General features: G+C 43.7%; 1 protein-coding gene across 4 annotated transcripts in view; it reads left to right on the top strand.

Annotated features, from left to right (window-relative positions):
* cacna1c (calcium channel, voltage-dependent, L type, alpha 1C subunit) overlaps positions 1 to 23,950 on the top strand; it is a 1,113,964-nt gene that overhangs the window by 574,442 nt on the left and 515,572 nt on the right. Inside the window, exon 1 of one of the 4 annotated variants that reach the window (XM_068050759.1) lies at positions 4,373 to 4,697. The exons of 2 other annotated variants lie outside the window; for them this stretch is intronic. The gene's annotated coding sequence lies outside the window, so the exon portion shown is untranslated. Of the gene's footprint in view, positions 1 to 4,372; positions 4,713 to 23,950 lie in introns of those variants that run through there. One more of the 4 variants, XM_068050760.1, reaches the window with a different exon arrangement.

Genomic DNA, 23,950 nt, shown 5'->3' with positions numbered 1-23,950 from the left:
TTAGATTCGGGAACTGTTCCATCAGATTGGAAGTTGACAAATGTTACACCACTGTTCAAGGAAGGAGGAAGAGAGAAAACAGGGAACTACAGGCCAGTTAGCCTAACATCAGTCATTGGAAAAATGCTGGAAGTCTTAACAATGCACTTAGAAAAGCATAGTATGATTAGAACAAGTCAACATGGTTTTACTAAAGGGAAATCCTGTTTGACAAATTTATTAGAGTATTTTGAGGATGTAACTAGTAGGGTAGATAATGGGGAACCAGTAGATGTAGTATACCTGGATTTCCAAAAGGCATTCGATAAGGAGCCACACGAAAGGTTAATAGGCAAGATAAGGGCTCATGGAGTTGGGGGTAATATATTAGCATGGATAGATGATTGGTTAACAGACAGGCATCAGAGTGGGTATAAATGGGGCATTTTCAAGTTGGAAGGTAGTAAATAGTGGAGTGCCGCAAGGATCACTGCTGGGGCCTCAGCTATTTGCAGTCTATATCAATGACTTTGATGAAGAAACAGAGAGTAATGCATCTAAGTTTGCTGATGATACAAAGGTACATGGAAAGATAAGCTGTGGGGAGGACACAGAGAGGCTGCAAAGAGATATAGACAGGTTAAGTGGGTGGGCAACAAGATGGCAGATGGAATATAATGTAGGGAAGTGTGAAGTTATTCACTCTGGTTGTAAGAATAGAAAAGAAGAATTCTTTTTAAAAGGCGTGTTGATGTTCAAAGAGCCTTCGAGGTGCTTGTACAAGGAATGCAGGAAGTTAGCATGCAGATGCAGCAAGCGATTAGGAAGGCAAATGGCATTTTGGCCTTTATTGCATGGGGATTGGAGTACAGGAATAAAGAAGTCTTGCTACAATTGTACAGGGTTTTGCTGAGACCACATCTGGAGTACCGTGTGTAGTTTTGGTCTCCACATTTAAGAAAGGATATACTTGCATTAGAGGCCATACAGTGAAGGTTGACTAAATTGGTCCCTGGGATGAGAAAGCCTTTGACCTCGTCAGCAGACATGGTCTCTTCAGACTTCTAGCAAAGATTAGATGTTCACCAAAGCTACTAAGTATCATCACCTCATTCCATGACCATATGAAAGGCACAATTCAGCATAGTGGTGCCTCATCAGACCCCTTTCCTATCCTGAGTGGCGTGAAACAGGGCTGTGTTCTCACACCTACACTGTTCGGGATCTTCTTCTCACTGCTGCTCTCACATGCATTTAAGCCTTCAGAAGAAGGAATTTTCCTCTACACAAGATCAGATGGCAGGTTGTTCAACGTTGCCCGTCTTAGAGCGAAGACCAAAGTATGAAAAATCCTCATCAGGGAACTCCACTTTGCCGACAATGCTGTATTAACATCCCACACGGAAGAGTGTCTGCAGAGACTCAGCGACAGGATTGCGGCTGCCTGCAATGAATTTGGCCTAACCATCAGCCTCAAGAAAACGAATATCATGGGACCGGATGTCAGAAATCCTCCATCCATCAATATCGGTGACTACGCTCTGGAAGTGGTTCAAGAGTTCACCTACCTAGGCTCAACTATCACCAGTAACCTGTCACTCGATGCAGAAATCAACAAGCACATGGGAAAGGTGTCCGCTGCTATGTCCAGACTGGCCAAGAGGGTGTGGGAAAATGGCGCACTAACACGGAACACAAAAGTCCAAGTGTTTCAAGCCTGTGTCCTCAGTACCTTGCTCTACGGCAGCAAGGCCTGGACAACGTATGTCAGTCAAGAGCGACGTCTCAACACATTCCATCATCGCTGTCTCCGGAGAATCCTTGGCATCAGGTGGCAGGACTATATCTCCAACACAGAAGTCCTCAAGGCGGCCAACATCCCCAGCATATACGCCCTACTGAGCCAGCGGCATTTGAGATGGCTTGGCCATGTGAGCCACATGGAAGATGGCAGGATCCCCAAGGACGCATTGTACAGCGACCTCGTCACTGGTATCAGACCCACCGGCCGTCCATGTCTCCGCTTTAAAGACGTCTGCAAACGTGACATGAAGTCCTGCGACATTGACCAAAAGTCGTGGGAGTCAGTTGCCAGCAATCGCCAGAGCTGGCGGACAGTTATAAAGGTGGGGCTAAAGAGAGACAAGTCGAAGAGACTGAGCAGTTGGCATGAAAAGAAACAGGACTGTAAGGAGAGAGCCAACTGTAACAGCCCCAACACCCAATTTATCTGCAGCGCCTGTGGAAGAGTCTGTCACTCTAGAATTGGCCTTTATAGCCACTCCAGGCGCTGCTCCACAAACCACTGACCACCTCTAGGCGCTTACCCATTGGCCCTCGAGACAAGAAGGCCAAAGAGAAGAATACTTGCATTGGAGGCCATACAGTGAATGTTGACTAAATTGGTTCCTGGGATAAGGGGATTGGCCTTTGAGGAGAGGCTGAGTAAATTGGGTCTATATTCTCTGGAGTTCAGAAGAATGAGAGGCGATCTCATTGAAACATATAAGATTCTGAAGGGGCTGGATAGAGTAGACACTGAGAGATTCTTTCCACTGGTAGAGGAATCTAAAGCACGAGGGCACAGCCTTAGGATAAGGGGCCGATCATTTAGGACTGAGATGAGGATAAATTACTTCACTCAAAGGGTTGTGAATCTTTGGAATTCTCTACCCCAGAGGGTTGTGGATGCTCCATCATTGAATACATTTATGGCTGTGATAGACAGATTTTTGATCTCTCAGGGAATCAAGGGATATGGCAAGCAGGCGGCAAGGTGGAGTTGAGACCTAAGATCAGCCATGATCGTTTTGAATGTCGGAGCAATCGAACTATATGGCCTACTCCTCCTCCTATTTCTTGTGTTCTTGTGTAAGGCACAAGTCAGGAGTGTGATGGAATACTGTCCACTAGCCTGGATGAGTGCAACTCCAACAACACTCAGGAAGCTCGACACCATCCAGGACAAAGCAGCCTGCTTGATCGGCATCCCACGCACCACCTTCAACATTCGCTCCCTCTACCACCGGCGCACAGTGGGAGCAGTGTGTACTATCTATAAGATGCGCAGTAGCAACTCACCATGCCTCCTTCAACAGCACCTTCCAAATCCGTGACCTCTTCCACCTAGAAGAACAAAGGCAGCAGATGTGTGAGAACACCACCATCTGCAAGTTTCTCTCCAAGCTACACACCATCCTCACTTGGAAGCATATTGTCGTTCCTTCACTATCACTGGGTCAAAATCCTAGAACTTCCTCCCTAACAGCACTGTGGGTGTACCTACACCAGATGGGCTGCAGCAGTTCAAGAAGGCAGCTCCCCACCACCTTCACAAGGGCAGTTAGGGATGGGCAACAAATGCTGGCTTTGGCAACAATGTCCATATCCCATGAAACGAATCAGAAAAACTTGTTCAATCAGGTGTAACTAGGTTTTTAACAGCAATCTGAACAATAACAACAGATCTGGCTCTGAAAATAATTTGTATTTGTTGAGTGTTTTTAAATGTCTCCATTCTGATTAATTACTAGATTTTTTACCACTCAGATCATTAGATCTCACAGTAAAACTTTCTTCGAGGTCAACAGCAAGTGCCCTTGCTTCATCACTAACTGCAAAATCCAAGCCAATAAGTTGAAATAAATTAATTAATGAATGGAGAAGCAAGTTTATAGGTCATTGAAAGATTCAGCTTCTCAAAGCCTCATTTTTCTGCCAATCACTAGCTGCAGTACCTTTGCAGTTTGAAACCAGAGTAAAGAGAGATAATATGTAATTCTGGACACAGTTTAAATGCTCCTGTCATAAAAATTGGAATAACAAAAATGTCTTCCTCACTCTAAATTTGATACATTTGTGGTTCCTCTTTCAGTTTATCAAGGTGACTACTTTGTAATAAACCTAATGAATAGGTATTTAACACTGAGTCATATGGAAGTACTTCAGTCAAGCACTCTATAAATTGGGAAAGTGACTTTAGTAGTTTATATATATCACTGAAATCACAATATTGAATTATCCCCTCCAACCTACTTCCACACATTTGTTGTCCTTCATAATATGTATTGATTAGTTAACTTTCTGTGAGTTTGGCTCTTGGCACTATTGTACAATGTGTGTAATGAACATTGCGAAGGTAGTGTGATGTAAATGAAACATGATCAAGGTATTGATGATGTATAACTTGAAACAACATGGCATCATGCACTCATACTAATGTGTTTCAAGTTGATTTTAGCAGTGGACTCGCAGGATTTTGCGGTAGAAATATTGATGGCGCTATCAACATTCACCGTTATTAAAGAATAAATCGGACAGCAACTTCTGTTGACACCACATACGCAGTTAAATGCGGAAATCAGGAAGTTGCTGTCCAGCCTACTCCTCCAAAAACTTCATTCTAATAGTATCTGGCTGAGACTTGGCATTCAAATACATGCAAGGATGTGAAGTTGTTGTATTGCGAGAACAGCACGGAAGGTCCGAGAACACAGCAGGGATAAAACAGCGCAGAGAGAGACTGAGAGAGCTCTATGTTAACAGTGTGGAAGGTCTGAGAGCACAGCGGGGATAAAGTAGCAATAGCAGAGAGAGAGAGAGAGAGAGCGCGCACTGCGAGAACAGTGAGGAAGGTCCGAGAGCACAGTGGAGAGAGAGAGCACTGCAAGAGGAAACCAAGAAAAAGAAAATCAAGGAGTGACGATCCGGGAAAGCGGGTAAGTGATTCATTGGTGAGTATTTCTCTTTTTCTCTCTCTAAATTAGGGCAATCTTTCAAATTAGGAGCTGGGAAATTAATACCCTCTATTAGGGTGAGTATAACAGTGAGTGAATTAATAAGAGTAGTGGCACAGAGCAGGTCTAGAGGCATTCATTAAAATTAATAGTTTAAACGAGGGAGCAAATAGATTCTAAAAGAGGGAATAGATTTTTTCTAGGTCATGGATGGGCAGTTGCAACCTGTTGCTTGCAATTCCTGCGCCATGTGGGAACTCTAGGGCACTTCACATGTCTTGTGCGACCACTCGTGTAGGAAATATCTCCAGATGCTTCAACTAAAGCTCATGAATTCTGAGCTTGAGGGGTGGCCTGAGTCACTGCGGAGCATCAGAGAGCCGGAGATTTCCTGGATCGTACTTTCCAGGAGATGGTCACCCCACAGGCAGAAAGAGTTCAGGATACTAGGTGGGTGGCCATCTGCAAGACTAGGAAGAGCCAGGAAGTGCAGGAATCTTCGGGGTGTGTGCCACTCTCAAACAGGTACTCATCATTGGAGACTGCTGGGAGTGACGATACCTTGAAGGAGTGTAGTCCAGACCATGGCATCAATGGGCTAGGGACTGTACAGGAGGGAGCAGCAAAGTGTAGAAATGCAATTGTAATAGGAGATTCCATAGTCGAGGGACAGACAGGCATTTCTGTAATCGCCATCATGAGTCCCACCTGGTATGTTGCCGCCCTGGTGCCAGGGTAAAGGACATCAAGGAAAGGGTGCGGGATATTCTGCAGGGGGAAGGTAGTCAGCCTGAAGTTGTGATACACATTGGTACCAACAATATAGCAAGGGCAGGTATTGAGGTCCGATGCTCAGATTTTCAGGAACTAGGAGGAAGTTAAAAAGTAGAACGTCGAAGGTAGTAATCTCTGGATTACTCCCAGTTCCATACACTAGTGAGAATAGAAATAGGAAGAGAGGGAGGATCAATGTGTGGCTTGAAACATGGTGCAGAAGGGAGCGCGTCAGTTTTTGGGGCATTGGGACCAGTTCTGGGGCAAAAGACACCTATTCAAAAGGGATAGGTTGCACCTCAACAGGACTGGGCCCAATGTCCTTGCAGGGAGGTTCACTAGTGTGATTGGGAAGGATTTAAACTAAATTGGCAGGGGGATGGCCCCCGGCATATCGAAGTAGAAAAGAGGAATAAGGTGCCGAATGTGAAAGCATTGGACAGTGTTCGAGAAGGAAGTAGTCTCAAATTAGATAGGAGCAGACTGAGAAGGGCTACGAGGAATGCAAAGACAGGATTACAATGCATGTATGTAACTGCACAAAGCGTAGTGAATAAGGTTGGTGAACTACAAGCACAAATAGCAGTATGGGAATATGATGTAGAGGCAATAATGGAAATGTGGCTTAAAAATGGTGAGGACTGGACGCTTAATGTAAAGGCGTATAAAGTGTTCAGAAAAGTTGGAGAAGGAAAAAGTGGAGGTGGAATGGCAGTACCGATGAGGGAAGACATTGGAAAGGGGGGATGTCTTTGAGGGGGCAAGGACAGAATCCATTTGGTTATAGTTGAGAAGCAAAAAGGGTATGATCACACGACTAGGGGTATTCTATAGGCCTCCGAATAGTGAGAGAGAAATAGAGGAGCAAATCTGCAGAGAAATCACAGAGATATACAAGAACTATGGAGTGGTGATATTGGGGGACTTTAATCACCCAAATATCAATTGTGATAATTTAGACTAAAGGGAAAGGAGGGGAAGGAATTTCTGGATTGTGTTCAGGAGAACTTCCTTGATCAGTATGTTCTCGACCCAACTGGAAAGGAGGCATTGCTGGATCTGTTTCTGTGAAATGAGGGTTAGGCTGAGTGGACCAAGTGTCTGTGGGGGGGGGCACTTGGGTAAGAGTGATCATCATATCAGGTTTAGACACGTAATGCAGAAAAGCAAGGAATGATATAAGGTAAAATGTCTAGATTGGAAGAGGGATAATTCAATGCAATGAGAAGGGATCTAGCCAGGATAAAATGGAACCAAAGATTGATAGGTAAAACCGTAACAAAACAATAGATTATCTTTAAGGAAGAGATACTTCAGCTACAGGCTAGGTACATTCCAACAAGGGTGGAAGGTAGGGGAACCAAAAACAGGGCTGCTTGGATGATGAGGGTGATAGAGATTATGATGAAACATAAAGAGGATGTATGATGCATGCCAGGTGAATTCTTCAGGTGAGAACCAGGCTGAATACAATAAGCTGAGAGGGGAGGTGAAGAGGGGGAGAATGGCAGTCAACAGAAAAGGGAACCCAAAATTCTTCTAGCGGCTTGTAAATAATAAGCAGGTAGTAAGAAGTGGAGTGGGGCCTTTTTGGGACAAAGAATGTAATATATGCTTAGTGGCACAGGGCAAGGCTAGACTACTTGATTAGTACTTTGTATTGGTGTTTATTAAGGAAGAGGAATCTAACAAAATAACATTGAAGCGGAGAGAGTAGAGGCAATGGATAGGGTAAAAATTGAGAGAGAGGAGGTACTGGAAAGGTTGGCTATGCTTAGGATAGATAAGTTACATGGTCCAGATGGCTTGCATCACAGGTTGCTAAAGGAAATGAGGTTGGAGATAGCGAAAGGGCTTGCCATATTCTTCCAATCTTCTCTGGAAACGGAGGAGGTGCCAGAAGATTGGAGAGTGGCAAATGTGAGACCCTTATTCAAAAAAGGGTGTAAGGACAGTCCTAGCAACCAAAGGACAAATGGCCTCCTTCTGTGCCGTAAATGACTCTATGACCAGAATTAGATGAGTGCAGATATCTCGCAGGGTCTTGGGGCTCGAGGAGATTACAAAGATAGGGAGGGACAAATCCATGGAGGGACTTGAAAACAAGGATGTGGATTTTAAAATCGATTTATTGCTTAACCGGTCAAAGTAAATCAGCGAGCACAGGGGTGATGGGTGAACGGAACTTGGTGCGAGTAAGGACATGGGCAGCAGAGTTTTGGATAACTGCAAGTTTATGAAGGATAGTATGTGGGAGGCCAGCCAGGAGTGGGTTAGAATAATGAATTCTAGAGGTACCAAAGACATGTATGAGGGTTTCAGCAGCCAATGAATTGTCAACATATTTAAATATGTTCGTTTCTATAATGCTTTGAACTGTTTGCCCTCAAGTAAGCAAAGAGTGCTGGATGATTCACTGGGTTGCAGTATTTCAAAGACATTTATCATCACATTATTTGCTCAGCAATGCACAGTAACACTACTACAGTCATCTGGTTCGCAGTATGAGTAACTCATCATGATATCATTGTCTCAATAATATGTCTCACCATAAATGCCACATTCAACCAGCCTGTTTCTCAAGCTAAGTTTCTTAAGTTTCTATCGTTGTTAAAAACACACAGATGGTATTTAATCAGTGTAAATAAACTTCATCTCTATCATGGAATGAGAGCAATGAAAAGAATTGCACGAGCAGCTAAATAGCAGTGTCCCTCCTTCCCAAACAGAAAAAAAATCTTCATTGCTTTTAAAATTCCCACAATTATGTTGGAAGGTGATTGGATTGGTAGTTGTAAATGCAGGTTTTTTTACTTCCTAAATACAGGAGACAACATAATGATATTCATTGAAGTAATATGACAAGATTGGAACAAGAAGTGCAGAGGGCCATATTTCTGTATACTATTGTTAATCATTTACAATTATCACCACTGAGCTCATCAAATTTTGCATTGAAACCTTGACTTTTTCAAAAAAATAATTTGTGAATTCATTCTTTCCATACTCTGTATCTTGATCTACATTACTAAATCTCCATATTGTAACATCTGTTTATGAAAGTCTTTTAACATCTTTGCTGTGCACTGAAAGAGTCAGGCAGATTAACAGTTTCTTGTCTGCACATTTAAAAAAAAAAATACAGATGTCATCCAGGCCATAAACATAGCTTATGTTTCAATTCATATAAATGGATATAAAATGCACCATAACTTTGACCAAAGCATGTAAACCATTATTTCACATGTAACTAAGTAGTAAGGAGTAAATATATTATATTTGACAATAGTGTTTGGATTATTTCTTAACCTTACATTGTTTTACTGCCCTCCTTCAGCTTCCAGGCAGCCAGGTAACATTCGCTGATCAAGCGACTGAGCATACAACTTGAAAATAATCTCTGCCACATCTGAGCCTGCTTCTAGGAAGTGTGGAGCTCTGTGGAGGAGGATACTACTTTACAATTTTTCCCCTTTATCTCTTATAGGAAGATGCTTGAACTCCCAATTAGCACCTTCCTCAAATGTTTATTAGGAACTCACCACATGTGAAGACTTCTGTATGTGAGCCTGCATCCGACCACATCATTACAAACTCTGTTGGACTACCAATATAATGTGCCATTATAAAAATATCTCAGACAATAAATTCATATTTACACTCAACGTGGCTTTTATACAGATCAGACGATCTGAACTATTTCAAACCTTAAACGTTATTCATTGATGATTTTATTATTCTTTCCTAATATCTTTTCCCAAAATCTTTCAGTAGCTGAGAGGTCACACAAGAAATATGCTCTCTAAACAGTACATGCTGTGTCATAGTGTGGTTAAATGCACATTACTAGTGCATACCACTTGGGATAGCCAGCCTCCAGATTATTTCCTGTATCAAATATAAACAAGAAATGCTGGAAACACTCATCAGGTGTGGCAGCATCTGTGCAGAGAGAAGCAGGATTAACGTTTCAGGTCAGTGACCCTTCTTCAGAACTGACAAATATTAGAAATGTAAAAGGTTATAAGCAAGTAAAGCAAGAGATAACAAAGGAGAAGGTGTAGATAGGACAAGGTCACAGAATAGCTGACCAGAAGGTCATGGAGCAAAGATATGTTAATGATGTGTTGAAAGACAAAGCCTTAGTACATATCTTTGCTCCATGACCTTCTGATTCAGGCACATTTCAGCTGAACCCCTCTGACCCAGGAGGAATGGCTTGGCATGTGACTCACTTTGAGCTGCCTGTGAGAACACTTCCATTGAAGATGTAGCCTGGAATAGCTTAACTCTTACCGCCAATGAAGGAAGCACATCTGCAGAGGTTTCACTGTCACCATTCATGGACCCTTGCTCCCCTTCACCACTTTATCCCTCTTCTCCTGTACTGCCATTATTAAAGGAGGCTCACATGTGTGTCATGTGTCAATATTTGAATATGCCCCAGGAGACAACTAGTGCACAATTACAGGTGATAGACACCCCAGTGCCCAATTCAGTGCTGATGCGGTGGCCTCTGCTTCTGGTTACTCCTACTCGGTGCTCTCCTTGAGGCCTTGGAGCAGTGGGAGGCAGTTTGCTCACTTGTCTCGCCTTGCAACTGAGATGCACGTGGCGGTTGTCCTCATTGTAGAGGTGCCGACGAAGGCACCTCCAGAGGCTGTTACACCGGCATTATTGCAGGTGCAGCCTCCGTCACTGGACCCTGCTGCACAAAAGCTCCCTTAGTTAAAGAGGCCAAGGAGGCAGCTGATGATGATGGTGTCCCATGAGGGATGGCACCCTCATCCTCTTCTGTCACTGCCCTTGAATGGCGCTCCACATGGCTGGAGGGGGCCGCCAGCTGGGGTGCAATTGGCATCCCCTCCAGACATCCCTGCAAAATCAGCAACACTTGAGTGGTCAAGTCTACATAGTTTAGCTTGTATCCTGTGAATGTTAGTGCACAGTTCCTGCAAGCATGCCAAGTGCTGCCGCATTTGGCTCTCCATGTGGTTGGCCACTCTCTCAATGGAGGAGCTCGTGCACTCAGTGCCCTAAGTCATGGTACTGCACATGAGCTTGATGGACTCCTCCTTTCTCAGCCCATGACCCGCACTGCCTCAGGGAACTCCGACATGTGAGAGTACATCTGTTAGTGCTGGTCTAAGTAGAGCCTCCTTTCCTGTGACTCCTAAGGCCCTGCATCTGTGTCCAGCTGAGCAGGGCTGTGTCTGTCCTCCATCATCCGAAGGGGACTGCGTACAGCTGCCTCTGTCACTTCCTCCTGCACACTTGTGATGTGCTCGTCATCCATTGCCACACTGTCTAATCGTGCAGGAGGACCCACCAAACTGACTGTACCTGCACTGGTGGAGGGTGCACTTGTAAGGTGTGATTGTGCTTGGTTTCAGCTCTGCTCTGGCAGTGCTTGGCCCAGTGATGGTGAAGGAGTTGGGAGACACAAGAAGAGATCAATGAGAACTAGCCTTGGAGAGTAGAATCATAGAAATTTACAGCAGGGAGGGAGGCCATTCGGCCCATCATGTCTGCACTAGCCGACAAGGAGCCATCCAGCCTAATCCTACTTTCTGGCTCTTGATCTGTGGCCTTGTAGGTTAAGGCATTTCAAGTGTATATCCAAGTACTTTTTAAATGATATGAGGGTTTCTGCCTCTACCACCCTTTCAGGCAGTGAGTTCCAGACCTCCACCATCCTCTGGATGAAAAAGTTTCCCCTCAAATCCCCTTGAAACCTTCTACCTCTTAACCGTAAATCTATGGCCCCTAGTTATGGACCTCTCAACAAAGGGAATAGGGCCTTCCTATCCACTCTATCTAGCCCCTCATAATTTTATATACTTAAATTAGATCTCACCTCAGCCTCCTCTGTTCCAAAGAAAACAACCCGAGCCAATATTTCCTCATAACTAAAATTCTTCAGTCCAGGCAACATCCTCAAATCTTCTCTGTACCCTCTCTAGTGCAATCACAGCTTTCCTAAAGTGTGGTGACCAGAACTGCATGCAGCAATACAGCTGTGGCCTAACCAGTGTTTTATACAGTTCCAGCATAACCTCCCTGCTCTTATATTCTGTGTCTCGGTTAATGAAGGCAAGTATCCCATATGGCTTCTTGACCACCTTCAGCAATCTGTGGACATGCCTCTCAACAAAGTCCCACTTTTCCTCTACAGTTCTCAGTATCCTGCCATTTATTGCCCTTGCCTTGTTATCCTTTTCGAATGTATTACCTCAAACTTGTCTGGATTGAATTCCATTTGCCACTGTTCAGCCCCCTGACCAGTCCATTGATATATCCAGCGTTTTTCTTCATACTCAACTATATGGCCAATTTTTGTATCATCTGAAAACTTCTTAATCATACTGCCTACATTCAAGTCTAAATCATTGATGTATTCCACAAAAATGGACTTAGTACTGCACCTGGTGGAACCCCTTTGGATACAGCCTTCCAGTCACAAAACACCCTCGACCATTACCCTTTGCTTCCTGCCTCTGGGCCAATTTTGGATCCAGCTTGCCACTTTGAATTGGATTCCATGGGCTTTTACTTCCATGACCAGTATGCCATGTGAGACCTTATCAAAGGCCTTCCTAAAACCCATATAGACTGCATCAAATGCACTACCCTTATCAACCCTCCTTGTTATCTCCTCAAAAAAGTCAATCATGTAAGTCGGACATGATCTTCCCTCAACAAATCCGTGCTGACTGTCTATGATTAATCTGTGCCTTTCTCAATTAAGATTTATCCTGTCCCTCAGAAATTTTTCCAGTAATTTTCCCACCACTGAGGTTAGGCTGACTGACCTGTAATTACTCAGTCTAACCCTTTCTCCCTTTTTAATCTCTGCAGTGCTGAAGCTTCCCAATGCAGCACAGTCTTTGGCATGGTGTTGGATGGACTGGCCAATAATGCACCCCCTTAACGTATGCATCACAGTCTCTAATCACCATCTCCACCAACTGCTCATCTCACCTTGCCTTGTGGTCAGCGACCCTGACAAGCTCCATGGTGATGACGTGCAGGTAGGGAACCCCTCCTTCCATCAGAGCCCTCTCATGGGCATTATGTGCTTGTTTCTCCTGCAAGGACTAAAATGAGAGAGATAAGGCTCTGCTGGCCAATGCCAGCGGCTCATTGACATAAAAAGCTGCATGTATCCGTGTGGGCCGGTCCTCAGCAGTACTACGGCTCTGAGCCTTGCTGAGGGGTCAGTAAGTACCCTGGTCACACACTCCACCCATGTTCAGGAGCATGTGCCCTCAATCTCCTCAGCTGGTGTGTCTGTTGGAGGCTGAATCCCCAGAGGTCTGTCCTGAGGGCTTGACATTGCAGTCACCTTGCCAGAGCGATAAAGGTAATTGAGCCTCTTCCTGCACTGGATCCAGTTTCTGCGGACCACACTCTGTCTGCTGACGATGTCGACGACCTCTATCTAGGCCTGCTTGGTCTGGGAGGGTGGCCTCCCCCTACCACCCCCTGGGAAGAGGACCTCCCTCCTCTCCCTCACTGCCTCGAGGAGGACCTCCAGGTTGGCATCTGTGAAACGGGTGGCTGTCCTGCCCAAGTTCCCAGCCCTCTTCCTCTCTGCTGCATCTTTCTACCAGCAAGTAATGCAATGAAACAGCAGGCACAGTAATGGCTGCCATGGTGAATTTAATTTGGGCCTGCACCCTACACTCTTTCTGTCCCACTTCCATTCTTGCCCCCACAGCTGCTAATTGGCCGCCCAACCCACCCTCTAGCCAATTACCAGCCTGCTGCCATGAAAATCGGAGGCTGTGACTGCTTACCCCGGGGCAGGACCAGGACAGGAAACAGTCCCAACATCTGTTCCCCACCCATGGAAGGAAAATCCTGCCCCAAGTTTTAGCACCTTCCTGTAGCTCATTAGATTCAATATGGCTTATGGCTTCAGTAGAAATTGGACCAACATGCTATCACAATAACTGCCTAGCTGTGTAACATCACCTGCATATCATTCATGCCTTAGTCTCTCTGCTGCAATGCTCATTAAGGCCTTTTTCACTATTTCTCAGCTCTCCTTCTACACCCTCTGTAACCTCTAGCTTGTTCAAAACTATCATATCCTAAACTGCACCAAATCCAGCTCTCACCTTATGCCCATCTTTGGTGAAATACATTGGCTTCCAGTCCTCCAGTGCCTCAAATTTAAAATTATTTTTCTTGCTTTACAGGCCCTCATTTCCATAACCTCCAGCCCTACACTGCTTCCCAAACTCTGCATTCCTCTGATTTCAGCCTTCTGCATCCCCTTCTGTCTTCACCCCACCATTGGTGACTGTATCCTGAGTTGCCTATGTCCCAATCTTTGGTACATCCTCCTTAAACCACCCTGGCTCTCCACCTTCCTCTCCTCCTTTAAGATCTTACTTAAAACCTACCTCTTTGACTAAGATTTTGGTTACCTCATCTCTTTTTTGGCTCGGCATCTGTTTTCCTCTCACCTCAATGATGTGCCATAAAATGCTTTTCTATATTAAAAGCACTATATGACTGTAAGTTGTTGACAGTAACATTTTGATGGGTGTGTTTATATCCTTTTATTGGTACTGATTGACATTATTTGAGCCAGCAAACAATTGGTTCTGTGTCCAATATCTCAAAACCTGATATTTTTAAGTTCATGATTTTGTTTCAATAAAATTCAATCTTACAAAATATGTGAATAAACAAAGTAACAGTAGGGCAATGCTTGTAATGTTAATTGGGTCTATAAAAGTAGATAATGTAAGGTGGTGTTAATTTTAGTGTAAGTTCGAAATGTTGAAGATGCAGTTGAGTTAGCAATGGTAGATATGTTTACTGAAGTTTGCATGGTAGATGCCTGGCAAAATGTCAATAGCATAATGGTTATATTTCAGAAAGCAAGTTGGTGAAGGTGGAGTCAATCTTTACACACTTTAATAAGCATTTATTTACAAAGTTACACATTTCATGTATGTACCTCCTAACCCCAACAACCACAGTTTCAGTCTGTGTCTATTTATAGGGGCACATGTGAATCCCCAGTTAATGCCCACCACTTGCATACAACTAAACACAATTAACAATAATTCATTTTCAACATAAACAGTAGTGTTTGCTGTATTTTATTGTAGTCGTAGTGTAGCTAGGGCATTGTTGATAAAGTCTTGGAGTCTGGATAAGGTCAACTAATAACTATTTTATTATTTACACGTCTGTTTGCACTTTCCATAAGCCTCTCTAGCTAGCATCCTTCATGTTGCTACTCTCTTCTTCCAAAGCCCATTACCATGTGACTATTACATCATCATTACTACAAACGCGACATGAAATCGTGTGACATTGATCACAAGTCGTGGGAGTCAGTTGCCAGCATTCGCCAGAGCTGGCGGGCAGCCAAAAAGACAGGGCTAAATTGTGGCGAGTCGAAGAGACTTAGTAGTTGGCAGGAAAAAAGACAGAGGCGCAAGGGGAGAGCCAACTGTGCAACAGCCCCGACAAACAAATTTCTCTGCAGCACCTGTGGAAGAGCCTGTCACTCCAGAATTGGCCTTTATAGCCACTCCAGGCGCTGCTTCACAAACCACTGACCACCTCCAGGCGCGTATCCATTGTCTCTCGAGATAAGGAGGCCCAAAAGAAAGAAAGAAAGAAAAAGAAAGAACTACAGTGGGAAGGGTTGCTCTCACTGACTCCAGCATTAACCCTTTCAGGTCCATATACTACAGTGTCAGCAAATGATATTGAAATAAAATCTGTGAAAGCCCCTGGCCCCAAATTTTCTGGATTGCAGTTTCTGGATTACAGAAATCATACTGAAATTTACACCAGTTTCTGCCGATCTTGTCAATGCAAAATTACGCTGAAATTTTTTGTGGAGCTCACTTGCCTATGCCAGAGGGTAAAAACTGGCATAAAACAAGTGCAAATGCAGCATTACCAATTGTTTCCCATTTGTGCTACACTTTTGAAACTACTTTTAAAATTGTGTATTTCACTCAGAAAATAAAGACTGTATTTTTATTTAATGTTTTTTTTTAAATCAGGAAACTTGAATTGCATGGAGTGTGAAATGAAGCACTGTAATGCTTCATAGCAGCAGTTCTTCATTTTGTGGTCTGACAAGATGAAACAAAACTTGTGGAGAAGGAAGTATGCATCATTATTAAGTCTGGGTTTGAACTCACAATTGTGCAGTTGGGTGCCTAGCATTTTACCATCAAGCCTACTGGAGAGGAACTTATTTTTGCTGCATCCTCTCAATTCTATATGCAACTGAAAAACCAACCGTTCCATTGCTACCTCCGGTACAAAGAATAATTTACAAATCTTCATAGCATCAATTTGGGCAGCATTCAACACTAGTTCGTTAAAATCAGAATTATTCAGAATTACCTTCTGAGGTTAACATCCCTACCAGATGTAGTTTCACTTTTGACTGACAGAGAGTGAGGTTACATTGACCTCATTTTTAACTCAGAGGGAATGACGAAGTTGGGTTGCCATCAAACTCCCCTCAGCTCTCTAGTGTGAGGCCTGGGCCATTTTAACTCGTAGGCTTCATTTAAATAGACCAAGCCTGACTCCCACCAGAACACGGCGTCGGAACTGCAAGTGAAGGTTGGCCAGGAGGATGCAGATGTGGATATGCGGGAATGGTACTCAGCAAGCTAAGTGAAGGGGATGAGTCAAATTCAATCGCAGAATTACAGGACAGGAGAGGTCCAAGGGTTCCATGTGAGGCCCTGAAGAACATTCCTGCTCCTCCTGGCCCCCAAGGAAATCTTTACCGAATAGAGATAAGTTGCATTTTTGGCAAAAGGGAACAACAAGCAAGTACCAAAGTCCAGCTGAGCCTGCTGGTCCTCGGTGCCAGGTTTCCCTGGTGAGGAGGGTGACAAGTGGAGGCTCGTCACTGCCACCTAAAATGTAGTTGGTGTCTGAATGATGTCATCAGACCCTGACTTTTGAATCTCAGTGAGACCCTCATCTGGGTGAGGGCTTCGTGCATTGCCTGAAATCTAGCTGTTAAAACAGCTTAGCTCCAGGAAGTGCCATGTTGCCAATATTCAAACCACACACACACTATTCTCATCAGGCGGAGGGGATTAAAATCAGGACTATTGAGTTTAAGTGTACTGTTTTACCAAATATATTTATTTAGAAAACATTTGGAGATGAAATTCACCTTTTCCCTAAAATTCTTTAATGGAGCCTAATTATTTTTTTGGTTATTCCCAAACTAGTCACAAAAACACAGCAATGCATGAATCCCTAACATATAGTTCATGAAAACAATTAATTTGCAGCACTAAGAAAATATCCGCCATCTGATACAGCTCCAGTAATTATATTGCAATGTTACTCAAGTAACTAATGAGCTACTTTGCCATTATAAGTGTCAAAAACTTTGCTCATGCAGCTATGGGATGCTCTGCTGTAGTGGTTTGTGTCCGTTAATTGTCATAGTCATTTACGGCACAGACGGAGGCCATTCAGCCCATCGCATCCATGCCGGCTCTGCACAGAGCTATGTTGTCAGTCCCACTCCTCAACTCGATGCCCATAGCACTGCAAGTCTATTTTTTTCAGGCCATCCAACTTCCTCTTGAAGTCATTGATGGTCTCCGCTTCCACCACCCTTGTGGGCAGCGAGTTCCAGGTTATTACCACCCGCTGCGTAAAAAAGTGCTTCCTCATATTTCCCCTGTATCTTTTTCCCAAAACCTTCAATCTGTGTTCCCTAGTCCTTGTACTATTTGTTAATAGAAACAGCTATTCCTTGTCTAACTTATCTAAGCCTGTCATTATCTTGTACACTTCTATTAAATCTCCCCTCAATCTCCTTTGTTCTAAGGATAACAAACCCAGCTTGTCCAACCTAACCTTGTAACTAAAATCCTCTATCCCTGGAAGCATTCTGGTGAATCTCCTCTGCATCCTTTCAAGGACCCTCACATCCTTTCTAATGTATGGTGACCAGAACTGGATGCAATACTCCAGTTGGGGCCTAACCAGAGCTTTATAAAGGTTCAGCATATATTCCCTGATTTTGTACTCAATGCTTCTATTTATGAAGCTCAAGATCCCATATGCTTCACTAAGTACTCTCTCAATAAGTCCTGCCGTCTTCAAAGATCTATGCACATGCACCCCAGGACCCTCTGTTCCTGCACACTCTTTAGAACTGTGCCATTAAGTATATATTGCCTCTCCCTATTCCTTCTGCCAAAATGCATCACCTCACACTAATCAGTATTAAATTCCATCTGCTACCTCTTTGCCCATTCTGCTGGCCTATCTATGTCCTGTTGCAGGTGGTTCATATAATCCTCACTGTTTGCCTCGCCTGAAAAGCAACCATTTACTACGAATCACTGTTTTCTGTTCACAAGCCAATTTTTTTATCCAGCTGAACACGGACCCTCCTATTTCATGAGCTTCAATTTTCTTAACCAGACTTTTGTGTGGTATCTTATCAAATGCTTTCTTAAACTCATATAAACAACGTCCACTGCATTCCCTTCATCAACCTTCTCTTCATTAAAAAAATTCAATTAGATTTGTCAAGCATGATCTGCCTTTTACAAATTCATGATGACTATCCTTAATTAACCCAAACCTCTCTAAGTGTCCATTGATATTTTCCCTGATTGCCGTTTCTAAAACCTTACCCACCACTGATGTTAAACTAACTGGCCTGTAGTTGCTAGGATTGTCCTTACACCCTTTCTTCAATCAGGGCGTCACAATTGCCATTCTCCAATCCTCTGGCACCTCCCCTGTTTCGAGGGAAGATGGGAAGATTATGGCAAGCCCTTCTGCTTAGCAACTTGGGATGCACGCCATCTGGACCAGGTGATTTATCTATCTAAGCATAGCCTGCCTTTTCAGTACCTCCCCCCTCTCAATTTTTATTCTGTCCATTGCCTCTATTCTCTCTGCTTCTACTGATATTTTGTCAGCTTCCATTTCCTTAGTGGAACACTGATACAATGTACTCATTAAGTATATTAGCCTTGCTCTGCACCCCTTCTCATATATTACCAGCTCTGTCCCTAATAGGCCCCACTCCTCCTCTTACTACTCACTTACTATTTACATGCCAGTAGAAGATCTTTGGGTTCCCTTTTATGTTGACTGTCAGTCTATTTTCATATTCTCTCTTCAGAGGGGAGGTAAAGAACTTGTATATGTCCTGGTTCTCACCTGATGAGTTCACCCGACATGTTTCATACACCCTCTTTTTTTGTTTCAACTTCATCTCTATCTCCCTCGTCAGCCAAGGAGCCCTATTCTTGGATTCCCTATCTTTCGCCTTTGTTGGAATGTTCCTAGCCTGTACCTGAAGCATCTCTTCCTTAAAGATAACCCATTGTTCTGATACAGCTCTTCCTGCCAGTCTTTGGTTCCATTCTACCCTGGCTAGACCCCTTCTCATCACATTGAAATTAGCCTGCTTTCCAATCTAGACATTCTACCTTATTTTGTTCCTTGATTTTCTGCATTGTAGTCTAAACCTTATGATACAATGATCACTTCTTACCCAAGTGCTCCCCCACAGACACTTGGTCTACTTGACCCATCTCATTTCCCAGTACCAGATCCAGCAATGTCTCCTTTTTAGTTTGTAAATTGTCCCCAGTGTAGGTAGGTGGTAGGAGAATAGTAGGGAATATGGGATTAATGTAGGATTAATATAAATGGGTGGTTGATGGTCAGCACAGACTCGGTGGGCCAAAGGGCCTGTTTCAGTGCTGTATCTCTCTATGACTCTAACATACTGATCAAGGAAGTTCTCCTGAACACATGTTAGAAATCCCTCCCCCTCTTTACCCTTTACTCTAAAATTATCCCAATTGCTATCTGGGTAATTAAAGTCCCCCAATATCGTCACTCTCTTGATCTTGCACAGTTCTGTGATTTCCCCGCAGATTTGCTTCTCTCTCTCTCTCTATTTGGAGGCCTATAGAATACCCCTAGTAGCGTGATCGTACCCTTCTTGCTCCTCAACTTTAACCAAATGGATTCTGCCCTTGCCCCTTCAAGGACATCCTCCCTTTCCAGCACTGCAATGCCTTCCCTAATCAGGACTGCCACCCCACCTCCCATTTTTCTTTATCTTTTCTGAATGCTTTATTTCCTTGTATATTAAATGCCCAGTCCTCGCCATTTTTAAACCACATTTCCGTTATTGCCACTCCATCATATTCCCATACTGCTATTTGTGCTTGTAGCTCACCAACCTTATTCACCACACTTTATGCAGTTACACACATGCATTGTAGTCTTGTCTTTGCATTCCTCATTGTCCTTCGCAGTCCACTCCCAGTACGGAAGTACTCCCTTCTCTAGTACTGTCTTAACACCCTCACTCTGACCCCATCTAATACTTTGCTATTTCCTACTCTAGTGCTATCTGTCTCTTCCAATTCTCTGTGCACCTTTGTGTTCATCCCTAGTATTGTCTCCTGGTTCTCACAATCCTGCCAAGTTCATTTAAACCCTCCCCAGTAGCACTAGCAAATCGCCCTGCAAGGAAATTTGTCCCTGCTCTGTTCAGGTGCAACCTGTCCGGCCTGTACAGGTCCCACCTTATCCAGAACTGGTCCCAGTGCCGCAGGAATCTAAAGCCCTCCCTCTTGCACCATCTTTCCAGCCACGCATTCATCTGCACTATCCTCCTATGTCTGTACTCACTTGCGTGTGGTACTGGGAGTAATCTGGAGATTACTACTGTTGAGGTACTGCTTGCTATTTCTTACCTAACTCACTAAACTCCTTCTGCAGGACCACATCCCTCTTACTACCTATGTCATTGATACCAATGTGGGCCACGACTGTTGGCGATTTACCCTCCCCCCTCAGGGTGCTCTGCAGCCAGACATCCTTAACCCTGGTATCAGGGAGGCAACACACCATCCTGGATTTACATCTGCGGTCACAGAAACTCCTATCTGTTCCCCTGACTATCAAATCTCCTATCACTGTCACTCTTCCAGTCTTCCTTGTACCCCCCTGTACAGTTGAGTCACCCGTAGTGCCATGGCCTTGACTCTGGCTACACTCCCCAAATGAACCATCACCTTCCTCAGTATTCATAACTGAATGCCACTTGAAATGTGACATGCACTCAGGGGTCTCCTACCCTACCTGCCTGTGTCTTCTTGACTGTCTGGTCGTCATCCATTCCCTCTCTGTTAAGCTGCGGGGTGACCACATCTATAAATGTACTATCCATGAAACTCTCCACCTCACGGATGCACCACAGTGACACTAGCTGCTTAAGTTCCGAAACCTGGAGCTGAAGCTGCTGCAACTGATGACACTTCCTGCACGTTGTAATTGATTTAGGTCAACAAGCAATTGTTGTGTCCAATATCTTCAAACCTATTCAGTTCACATCCAGCTTCTTTTTCAAAATCATTCAGTTCCCAGTTAAAAGAGCAATCGACTCAGTTACAAGGTGCCACAACTTCTAGGTCAGCTATAATGGTATGTTATGTGAGCATGAAGAGTATAGCAATTGCTGGGATCCATTTGTCTCCAGCGCTTCATCAAATGTTATGGAAAACTGGATATATAAAATCAAATTAAGGAAAATAACTGTTATAGGTTTGGATAGATTATCACCAATGCCTTGGCAGCAGCGGCCCTCTTTTAGAAATAAGCACCACTAATTACATCTGTCTGCTTTAGGCTAACTTTAAGTTCCTCCATGGCATGTGTAAATTTATAAGAAAATTTTTCTTTTGCATCTAATTATTGCCTCAGCAAAGGACATATGGCATGAATCACTGCCATTTACTTGCCACTAGATTCTTAAGTTTGACATTTTTCTGCAGGTGCAAGGTTGAGTTGTACAGGGTTGAACTCCTTTTGGTGGTGAGTTATATTGCTATATAACAATATTTTAATTAAGGTTTTGTAACCTCTCCTATCTGAATAATAAATTCAGGATACTCCTTAACCTAATCTTTTGAGGTTTTGGATATCCACAGCTTCTCGGTGAAGAGGCTTGGACTTGACCAAACTGTAACAGGTCTCGTGATGCTAGCATTGGGAAAGCAATTTCCACTTGAAAGGAAATACAAGATGTTCTATGATCATGCAAGCAGGAAATAAATTTTTTAAACTTATTGACTTGTGGAGAGCTCCACCTGACAATATTGTTCATTTCTTTTATAATTCTTGAGTCTTTCATCAGTGTTATCATAACACTAACAAACATTTTGAGAGCAGTGGCATTTTGTTGTGTTTGTTAGTAAAACCTGAAAACTGGAAAATGCAATTAAATGTTTTTCTGCACATTTGTGACTGCTTCACACTGCAGAATATATTCTGCTTGAATTCAGAGTTATCTGATGTTGATTTTGTTATATCTCAGTCTGAATCAGTAAAACCACAATGGCCTGGATTTTACCGTCAGCTACAATGTCATGGTGCTTGCTGCTGACCTCAAAGAAAGTTACCTGCAAAGTAGGTGGCAAGTAACATTTGCGCCACACAAGTGCCAGGCAATGACCATCTCCAACAAGAGAGAATCTAACCATCTCCCCTTAACATTCAACGGCATTACCATCGCTGAATCCCCCACTATCAACATCCTAGGGGCTACCATTGACCAGAAACTGAACTGGAGTAGCCATATAAATACCGTGGCTACAAGAGCAGGTCAGAGGCTAGGAATCCTGAGGCGAGTAACTCACCACCTGACTCCCCAAAGCCTGTCCACCATCTACAAGGCACAAGTCAGGAATGTGATGGAATACTCTCCACTTGCCTGGATGGGTGCAGCTCCAACAACACTCAAGAAGCTCGACACCATCCAGGACAAAGCAGCCCGCTTGATTGGCACCCCATCCACAAACATTCACTCCCTCCACCACCGACACACAGTGGCAGCAGTGTGTACCATCTACAAGATGCACTGCAGCAATGCACCAAGGCTCCTTAGACAGCACCTTCCAAACCCGCGACCTCTACCAACTAGAAGAACAAGGGCAGTAAATACATGGGAACACCACCACCTGCAAGTTCCCATCCAAGTCACACACCATCCTGACTTGGAACTATATCGCCGTTCCTTCACTGTCGCTGGGTCAAAATCCTGGAACTCGCTTCCGAACAGCACTGTGGGTATACCTACCTCAAATGGACTGCAGCAGTTCAAGAAGGCAGCTCACCACCACCTTCTCAAGGGTAATTAGGGATGGGCAATAAATGCTGGCCTGGCCAGTGACGCCTACATCCCATGAATGAATAAAAAAAAATCTCGTAATTTTTGTGGTGTAAATTTCACCTTCCCCATGTTAGTTTCATTCCAACACTAGCTATCGGGGATCTCTGACATCCAGCAACAGTGATGTAATCAAGCAGTCTAAGCAGCCAATCACATTGAAGAATTCGCACAGACAGCAAGCTAGGAAGTAAAAAAGCACCGATTATCCTTCACTTTTTAATCATTTTACAGAGAACAAAATGAAGATTGGGCCATGTACACGGGATTAAGATAGAAGCTGAAATATCATAAACAAACTTTAAAAATTAAATTATTTTAAAAACCTATAGAATTTTATCATAATGGAAAAAATTGACATTCCACAAATATAAAATTAGTTCTTCAGGGCCAGAGAGGCTGTTCATAAGTAATTATGACATAGTGTGCCATTAACACACTGTTACACTCATTCACCATGTGTAACTTTTTCAAGGCTTTTTACAGCAAGACTAATAACATAAAAAGTAGATATTCTTGTCAAAAATCAAATGATTTCTAAGATTTTCATCTGCAGGGACTTCAACAGTGCACCCTGTGGATAAACAGGAAAACACTAACAGCAATCTCTGGAGTTCCACGTTTAACTGCACATGCGCTTCAGAAGTTGATGTCAGTTTCACAGTTGTAATGACAAACGTTGACAGCTTTGACATGATTACAACTGCAAATTCAGATCAATGTAATTTAAAGGTTACTTTAAAGGTTACTGGAGGTACCCTCCAGAGAAGGACTACGGGTCGAGGCTCACCTACAGATGTCCGAGAGGCAGTGCCAACGAAGACGGCACCTCTCCAGGTTGGCCGTCACTGACCTATATGCTATGATGCAGGACGAGCTGTGCCCCAAGTGGAAATCCAAAGCAGCGGCGCTGAAGGTCAACATAGCACTGAATTTCTATGCCTCTGGATCATTTCAGCAATCCACTGGGGACATGGGTGGCATCCGACAGTCAGTAGCCCATTGGTGCATCAAGGAGATTACCAATGTCCTTTTCAGTAGGCCAGCAAATATGTGTGTTTTCACATGGATCCCAACTCCCAGACTGAGAGGGCTGTATGATTCGGGGCCATTGGTGGAATCCCCCAGATGCAGGGTGTCATTGACTGTACGCATCTGGCCATCAAGCTCCTGAACACTAGCCAGCATCCTTCATCAACAGGAAGGGCTTCCACTCCCCCCAATGTAC

Source organism: Heterodontus francisci, chromosome 18, assembly GCF_036365525.1.
Source record: "Heterodontus francisci isolate sHetFra1 chromosome 18, sHetFra1.hap1, whole genome shotgun sequence".
Lineage (NCBI taxonomy): Eukaryota > Metazoa > Chordata > Chondrichthyes > Heterodontiformes > Heterodontidae > Heterodontus > Heterodontus francisci.
This window is presented reverse-complemented; position numbering and strand designations above follow the sequence as displayed.